At 41.2% G+C, this 9,258-nt stretch overlaps 2 pseudogenes; one reads left to right on the top strand and one right to left on the bottom strand.

Annotated features, from left to right (window-relative positions):
- On the top strand, window positions 1-834 carry LOC783142 (small ribosomal subunit protein eS4, X isoform-like; annotated as a pseudogene).
- On the bottom strand, window positions 3,719-4,657 carry OR1AH4P (olfactory receptor family 1 subfamily AH member 4, pseudogene; annotated as a pseudogene).

The following is a 9,258-nucleotide window of genomic DNA, read 5'->3' as shown; positions in this document are numbered from 1 at the left end:
GCTCTTTTCGTGCCTAGCGCAGCCATGGCTCGGGGTCCCAAGAAGCACCTGAAATGTGTAGCAGCTCCAAAACATTGGATGCTGGAGAAACTGACTGGTGTGTTTGCCCCTCGTCCATCTACCAGCCCCCACAAGCTAAGGGAATATCTCCCCCTAATCATTTTCCTAAGGAATAGACTTAAGTATGCCCTAACTGGAGATGAAGTAAAGAAGATTTGCATGCAGCGTTTCATTAACATCGATGGCAAAGTCAGCTCAGATATAACCTACCCTGCTGGTTTTATGGATGTCATCAGCATTGATAAGACTGGAGAGAATTTTCGTTTGATCTATGACACCAAGGGTCGCTTTGCTGTTCATCGTATTACACCTGAGGAGGCCAAGTATAAATTGTGCAAAGTAAAAAAAGATATTTGTGGGGACAAAAGGAATCCCTCATCTGGTAACCCATGATGCTTATACCATCCGTTACCCTGATCCCCTCATCAAGGTGAATGATACCATTCAGATTGACTTGGAGACTGGCAGGATTACTGATTTCATCAAATTTGACACTGGTAACCTGTGCATGGTGACTGGAGGTGCTAACCTCGGAAGAATTGGTGTGATTACAAACCAGGAGAGACATTCAGGTTCTTCTGATGTGGTTCATGTGAAAGATGTGAACGGCAACAGCTTTGCCACACAGCTCTCAAACATTTTCGTTATTGGCAAAGGCAACAAACCGTGGATCTCTCTTCCCCGTGGAAAGGGTATTCGCCTTACCATTGCTGAGGAGAGAGATAAGAGATTGGCAGCCAAACAGAACAGGGGATAAAATGATCTCTATGTGATGTGATTGGAAAAGTCTTTGTAATTAAAGATAATACCAAGTGATAAAATAAATAAATAAAATGCTTAGAATTTTGCTTTTAACAGTTACTGCTTTAGTCACTCTGAAATAGACTTTTGTGTATTTTGTGAACTGAGTACTCAAGTGTCTATGTTTTACTTGTTTTTGCTTCAAGACACCTAATTAATAATTTGAATGTTAGACTCCTTTGAATTTCAATATTATCAAACCTATCAGGTGTAAATAAAATTCAATTTTGTTTCTTTCATTAGAAAATATATCTTTTCTTTGTTTTTCTTATTCCATTGCACTGGATGTTTCAAATACAATATGGGATAGTTGTAGTGAGAGTTGGTATTTTGTCCTGCTCCTCATGTGGACAGGAAGGATTTAATGTATGATTATGACACACTGTATGCTATATGTTTGAAAAAGAACTCTCTTCATATTAAGAACATTTGCTTCTATGTCCATTTGCTAACCTGCCTTTTTAATAAGTGTATGTTGGATTATATCCAAATTTTTCTTGCATCTCAAAAGTATTGCTTTCTTGAATCATATGATTTTTGTCCTTTGTTTTGTAAAATAGTGACTTACTTTGGTTGACTTTGGAATGTTAAACCAACTCTGCATTCTGGGAAAACTCAACTTGGTAATGATAACATATTTTCTTCAGCTTATTGTACTTCTGTTTTTTGCAATATTCTCATTAGCTTTAGGTATCAAAGTTGTGCTAATGTCTAAAAGGGAATAGGTGAATGTTCCTTTATTTTTATTCTCTGAAAGAGTTTTGCAAAGTAGAATTCTTGAAGTGTTTATAAAATTTTTGCACCCACCTGGGCTTGAAATTTTCTTTGAAGAAGTTTTTGGCTACTGATTCAATTTCCTCAATTGTTATAGGTCTATTGAGATTGTATATTTCTTACTAGATTTTTTTGATGAGTTGTTTATGATATTTTTCTTTAACATCAGCAGTATAATTGTGTGTTCAGTTCAGTTCAGTCGCTAAGTTGTGTCTGACTCTCTATGACCCCATGGACCGCAGCACTCCAGGCCTCCTTGTCCATCACCAACTTCCACAGTTTACTCAAACTCAAACTCATTGTGTGTTATTCCCACGTTAACAATATGATTTCATCCTAAACTAATGTATGTTTATACAAAAAATACTGTATTACACCAGAAAGTGAAAAAAGTTGAATATTTGCATGAATTCTGCAGAAGGTAGGATTTCAAATTTAACTGTAGTAATGGGAATTACAAAGAATATTTCTTGATTTCATAATAAAATAAAAACTTCCTTACATTTAAAGGAATCACCAAGTTAACGGACTTCCCTGGTGGTCCAGTGTTTAAGACTACGTGCTTCCAATGCAGGTGGCACAGGATTTATCCCTAGTCACAAGACTAAGATCCCACATGCTATGCAGAATGGCCAAAAAAAAAAAAAAAATCACATAGTTAAGAGATAAAGAATGAACTAGGAACAAGGTGACGAAGACAGGGATGTAATATCTTTCATATAAAAAGGCCCATACAAGTCAATAAAAAAATCCCAGAAGGTAATAGGTAGATGACATGAATAAACAATTAATAAGAGAATTTTAAAAATTGGTTAATGGATGCTGGAAAATAGTCCCCTTATTAATAAACAAAGAAATTAAAACCAGGGCAAGAAGATACCATTTCACTACCATATTTGTTACATTTAGGGGAAAATTTGAACATCAACATATGGAGTGGACAGAGACAAAAGAACATTCTTATTTGACATTTTGGCAGCATGGATAAAAGAGCCCCCAAAATGTTAACCTTTGATGTTCTACTTTTGAAAATAGTAAAATTACAGACTATGAACATAAGAATCATGTCTTTTCAGAGACTTTCATTGCACTGTTATTTGTAATAGTGAACACATAGAAATCTCCTAATCATCCAAATGGGGAAACATTATGCTTTCTTCTGTCATCTCAGAGAGCCAAATGTTCAGGAGGCATTAATGTGGAGACAACTTATGTTATGAAGTTAGGCAAAAAAGCTACATAATTGTATGTCCAGTACTTTCTCAACACAGTAAAAAACAAAAAGCTATTTTAGGAGACAGGAGGGAAATGATGTGAAATATTATCGGTGGTTGTCTTTAAATGTATGAATAGTGAGTATTTCTTTTTCTTCTTTTTCCTATTTGTATGTTTTACAAATTTGCTCTGAGTGTTTTTTTTTTTTTTTTTTACAGAAAAATGAATTAAGCCACAGCTTAAAAAGTAAAAAAGTCATGAATGTACTCCAATAATTCATAATCACTCATGGTCACAGGCCTAGTTCTAATCCCAGGTGTATGATTTTGGACCAGCCCCCACCTACCAGTGCCAGGTTTCTTCTAGAATTAGTTTTGCTTGCTTATTCCCAGCAAATAGTATGTCTTTTGGTTCAGCTTTCTGCCTGTGTAGCTGAATCCCTATGAGTTGTTTCCAAAGATGGGTTTGGAAACGATCCCTGAAACTCAGACACTTGACCCTTCTAGATATTGTCAACATTTCTTGTAGTTGAACGGACAGGTTAGCTTCCTCTGAGAACCTGTATTCTGTCTGATGTCATCTTTTGATAATTTGAATCTGTGGTTTGAATCTGCTTGGTCACCTATATCCAGGAATCAAGTCACCTTGCAGGGATTGCTGGTTACTTCTCTTGCAGGCTTTAGCTCTGTCCTTGGTTAGTTGATGGTATTCCAGTCCCACCAAGTCAGGCATTCTCCATCTTTAAAATATGCTTGTGATGCTGAGCACCATCCTGCCTTGAATCTGATTTTGTCAAACTTTTGCAAATGAAGACTCCAGGAATAAAACACATCACAGAGCCTGAGCTTCTAATCTGGGACAGGGCTTTTTACTGAGTAGAATATTTTCCCCAGCTGAAGAATCTCCACAAAGCTGCCTTCATGTGTCGGTTCCTCAGGCTGTAGATAAAGGGGTTCAGCATGGGGGTGACCATCGTGTACACCACAGATGCTGCCATCCCAGTGTCTGCTGAGTAGGAGGCTGAGGGCTGGAAATACACCAGAAAGAGTGTCCCATAGAAGAGAGTGACCACTGTTAGATGAGAGCCACAGGTAGAGAAGACTTTGTGTTTCCCCCCAGGAGATGGGATCCTGAGGACAGTGTAAACGATGTGGGCATATGACACTAAGACACAGGTGAGAGGAATCAGACCCGAAAGAACAGCTTCAGTTAACATGGTGACCTGAAAGATGTGAGTGTCTGAGCAGGCAAGTTTGAGGAGTGGGGGTACATCACAGAAGTGTGGGATGGCATGGGAGGCGCAGAAGGAGAACTGAGACATGAGGAGACAGAGGGAGAAGGCCAGGAGGTGGGAGCTGAGCTAGGATGCAGCGAGCAGCAGCAGGCAGCGCTGGGGCCCCATGATGGTGGTGTAGTGGAGAGGAAGGCAGATGGCCACGTAGTGGTCATAGGCCATCACAGCCAGCAGGAAGTCATCCAGCAGAGTCAATTTCATGAAGAAGAACATCTGCACGAGGCACCCAGTGTGGGAGATGGTGTAGTGCTGTGTGTGGATGTTGAGCAGCACCTTGGGGACGATGGTGCAGGAGAAGCAGGTGTCGGTGAAGGACAGGTTGGCCAGGAAGAAGTACATGGGGGTGTGGAGGTGGGGGTCAGAGCTGATGGCCAGGATGATGAGCAGGTTCCCCAGCACGGTGACCAGGTACACGGCCAGGAAGAGCCCGAACAGGAGAGGCTGCTGCTCTGGGTGCTGAGAGAAGCCGAGGAGCAGGAAGTCAGAGATGCTGGTTTGGTTTGCAACTCCCATTTAATGTAGAAAAATGCAAGGAAACTATTGCTTAAATATTTGTAGACTCCAAAATCTTAGATCATTCAAAACCTTTTGTCTGTTTTCTGCTTTTTTTTTTTTTCAAAGGTCACAGAGGTGTATAGGTGTCTCTTGCTGGTGGGCATGTAAACATGTACAGAGGTGAGAACTAAGACAGTGATTGGGAGACTTGTTAGGGGTGAACTCTGCATTTTAGCTATCTTCTAGAAAGTCAGAGGTGGTGATTTGGCTTCTAATTTCCTTCAAAAGCTGAGAAATTTTAGCAGAATCTTATTTAAATAAAGATAGGCTTTCACTATTTCTTTTACTCAGTGTGGCTTTATGTAATCAACTCCAGTTAATTACGTAACACTGGATCTCCATTTCCTGTTTTGCACCATGTGTCAGTACCTCATAAGTTCATTGCATTGATTACTGAGATAACATGTGCAGAGCAGGCTGCTCCTAAGGGCGGTGATGTTACTGTCATCATTAGTAGCAGGTGATGAAATGTGAACTTGAGACACAGGATGTGATTAAGAAGCACAAGGGAACATGCTCTACCTCTCTGTTCCTCACATGCCTTTAATTTTTGGGAAATTTTTATTACCATTGAGCTTTGCTGTTTTTATATATGTTATTGATAACAACCCTACGGATAGGATTGTTGAAGAAGCCAAATGATGGGATTAATTGCAGTTTCTTCAGGATTCAAGATATGCAATCAAGATGTGAAATTCGTATGAGTTGTGCTGGCATGGAGGAAGCATGCCACGGTCAAGTGGCAGCAGGTGCTCTGTGACCCTAAATAAAACGTGGTGCTTATTTAGGGTCATGAATAAAAACATACCTCTGGAGTCTGACAGAATTTTCCCTGTCTTTACTCTTGATGAGACTTGAGAAAGTCACGAACTTTTTCAGCTTCAGTTTCTTCACTGGCTTAAACAGAATAATGATAGGAGATAGTTATATATATTTAGATCAAGGCTGACACATGATAAATGCTCAATAAATATGATCTGTTACTGTTTTTGCTGTTTTTAATCAAATGAGGGTGCATGGTCATTGTTGAGTTCTGGTTGCTGCCTGCATCTTGGGCTTGTAGGTTGTGAGATGTCAATGTAAGAAGTCATTGTCATTATCACCAATATCATTAGCATAGCAGCATCTTCCTGACTCTTCTCAGAACTGTCAATGCATCTGGAAAACAAGTGGAAACTGGTTTCCTTTTCTTTTGGCATCTGGAAACCAAGTAAAAACTGGGTCAAATAATCATAAGATTATGATCTAATTATTAATTATTCTAATTATTAATTTCATAATGAGAATAAACAGTTCTATCCTATTTAGTTTGCTCACCTTTAATAAAAGAAGCCTGAGACCGAGTTGGACATAGAGAGTGAGTTATTGGTACTGACTTGAGCAGTGGCTGAGAGTGACTCTGGGAACCAGGCTGTTCCACTGGACCAGGGTGAATTATGCTCTGTTCTTGCACAGGTGCTGTGTGCCTTTCACTGATGGGGGTGGGGGAAGGATGTTCTGAGACCCATTCTCCACACTGCCTTTAGTCTGCACCTTCAGGGATGTGATGAACCCCAGAACTGGGTGCCCCTCATGGTCATCAAAGATGCAGAAAATGATTGGCAGATAGGGATGTAATAAAGAAAAAAAGGCAAAAATGAAAAGGGAGAGGCTCTCAGGGTCATGTGTGTGTGTGTATGTGTGCATGTACATGCCCTTTAGGTAGACCCTCTCTTCCCATCTCTAAGCCATAGTTCTCAGCTGCAGTGCTGACCAGCCTCTGTCTGTGATGCTTCCATGAAGGAGGTTGTCTTCACTTCCCTGTTGTCTCCCCAAATGACAAGGCTGGAGGCACAGAGCCCTTCCCTGTGCACTGATTGAAAATTCAGGTCATTAGTGATTCTCTGGCACAGGAGCCAGGAGGAGCTGTTGCCTTTTCACAGGCAGTGTCTCCTGGGACTTGTTCCCAGACCTCCTAGTTAGAGACACGATGGGGCAACTGTCCAGCCAGCCAGCAGTCCCCTCTGGATGGTGGCCCCTGTGTTCCATCAGCCTCGTTATTAACTCCATTCAGATGGATGGGCTCCATGGCAGCACCTCTAGTTTCTCCCTGGGGTGAGATGCTGTGTGGATCCCTCCTCCCCACTTAACCCTGAAATGGTCCATCTCTGTTTTGGAGTCAGCGTTTTTTAGTTAGAGCCCTGTCCACATGGATGAAATACAGTATGTCCCAGAAAATAAGTAAAAAATAAAGATAGAATAGCCCAGAGGTCACAATATTTGTGTTTAGAAGTCATGTAGAAGAGGACACATTCTTATTTAAAGATCTCAGAGAACAGAGATATGATTAATATCTAGATTCTCTATTGGGCACAGTGTGCCTAATAATTATTTCTAAACATAAATAAATTAACTTATAGATATGTTTACTTTTTGTTTAAATGTATCTTCCACATTAAAGAATATATGAAGCATGTATATTCTGTTAGGAATTTTAATCAAGTCAATGCTTGTTCTCCCATCACTCAGCTTAAATAAAATATGGGTCAATCCTTTATTTCTTCAAGTTAGAGTTTTTAAAATGTATTTTTAATTAAAAATTTTAATATAATTTTCAAGTTTACATTCCATGTACAGTTTTTGCAAAGTATTGGCTATATTCTCAGTGTCATACAAAGCAGGCTATAACTTGGACCTCTCATTCCCCCTCCTCTATATGCTCCTCTCTCACTTCCCCAGTGGTACCTGCTAGTTTGTTCTATCTGTGGTTCTGCTTCTTTTTGGTTTTATCCACTAGTTCGTTGTATTTTTTAGATTCTACCTATAAGTGATAACATACAGTATTGTCTCTCTCTGTCTGACTTATTTCTGTTAGCATTTTGTTGTTGTTGTTCAGTCGCTAAGTCATGTCTGACTCTTTGTGACCCCATGGACTTGCAGCACGCCAGGCCTCCCTGTCCATCTATCTCCCTGAGTTCGCCCAAGTCTGTGTCCATTTAGTTGGTAATGTTATCCAACCATCTCGTCTGCCATGGGGTCACAAAGAATTGGACACAACTGAGCAACTAAGCTGGAGAAGGCAATGGCACCCCACTCCAGTACTCTTGCCTGGAAAATCCCATGGATGGAGGAGCCTGGAAGGCTGCAGTCCATGGGGTCGCTAAGAGTCGGACACGACTGAGAGACTTCACTTTCACTTTTCACTCTCCTGCATTGGAGAAGGAAATGGCAACCCACTCCAGTGTTCTTGCCTGGAGAATCCCAGGGATGGGGAAGCCTGGTGGGCTGCCGCCTGTGGGGTCGCACAGAGTCGGACACGACTGAAGCGACTTAGCAGCAGCAGCAGCAGCAGCAGCAGAGCGACTAAGCACACACACATGCTTTGCCACCCTCTTCTCCTTTTTGCCTTCCGTCTTTCCCAGCATCTTCCCTGGTGGCTCAGATGGTAAAGCGTCTGCCTGCAATGCAGGAGACCCAGGTTTGATCCCTGGGTCAGGAAGATTCCCTGAAGAAGGAAATGGCAACCCACTCCAGTATTCTTGCTTGGAAAATCCCATGGATGGAGAAGCCTGGTAGGCTATAGTCCATGGGGTCACAAAGAGTCAGACATGACTGAGTGACTTCACTTTTCCCAGTGTCAGGATCTTTTCCAATGAGTTGGCTGTTTGTATCAGGTGACCAAAGTATTGGACAGTCAGCTTCAGCATCAGTCCTTCCAATCAGTCCTTCTTTTAGCATCAGTTCAGTTCAGTTGCTCAGTCGTGTCTGACTCTTTGCGACCCCATGAATCACAGCACACCAGGCCTCCCTGTCCATCACCATCTCCCGGAGTTCACTCAGACTCACGTCCATCGAGTTAGTGATGCCACCCAGCCATCTCATCCTCTGTCATCTCCTTCTCCTCCTGCCCCCAATGCCTCCCAGCATCAGAGTCTTTTCCAATGAGTCAACTCTTCGCATGAGATGGCCAAAGTACTGGAGTTTCAGCTTTAGCATCATTCCTTCCAAAGAAATCCCAGGGCTGATCTCCTTCAGAATGGACTGGTTGGATCTCCTTGTAGTCCAAGGAACTCTCAAGAGTCTTCTCCATCACCACAGTTCAAAAGCATCAATTCTTCGGCACTCAGCCTTCTTCACAGTCCAACTCTCACATCCATACATGACCACAGGAAAAACCATAGCCTTGACTTGACTAGCATACTGCCCCCTAAATTATTAGAAACCAATTACCCACATATCACTTCCCAAATTAAGAAGTAGGATGTTGCCTGCATGTTGAAACTCCTTTTGTGTATCCTGTTCACCATTTCTCTTCCCTCCTTCTTGAAGTAAGATGATCCCTACCAACTTTCCAACGTTTTATTCTAGTTTTGCCTGTTTTTGAACTTTATATAAATGTCCTCATGCATTATGTATTCTCTTTTCTGGCTCTTTTGTTCAGTTGTTCAGTTTGTGAGATCACCTAGACAGCTCTAGGTAATGATTCTTTGTTCATTTCCTTTGCTGTGAGTTGCTGCATTGTATGATTATACCACACACTCATCATGCAAGCTATTCATAAAGAATAATTGTTTTTTTAT

Source organism: Bos taurus, chromosome 11 (assembly GCF_002263795.3).
Source record: "Bos taurus isolate L1 Dominette 01449 registration number 42190680 breed Hereford chromosome 11, ARS-UCD2.0, whole genome shotgun sequence".
NCBI classification, from domain to species: Eukaryota; Metazoa; Chordata; class Mammalia; order Artiodactyla; family Bovidae; genus Bos; species Bos taurus.
Note: the sequence above shows the minus strand (reverse complement) of the source record. Positions and strands in the feature narration are given on the sequence as shown.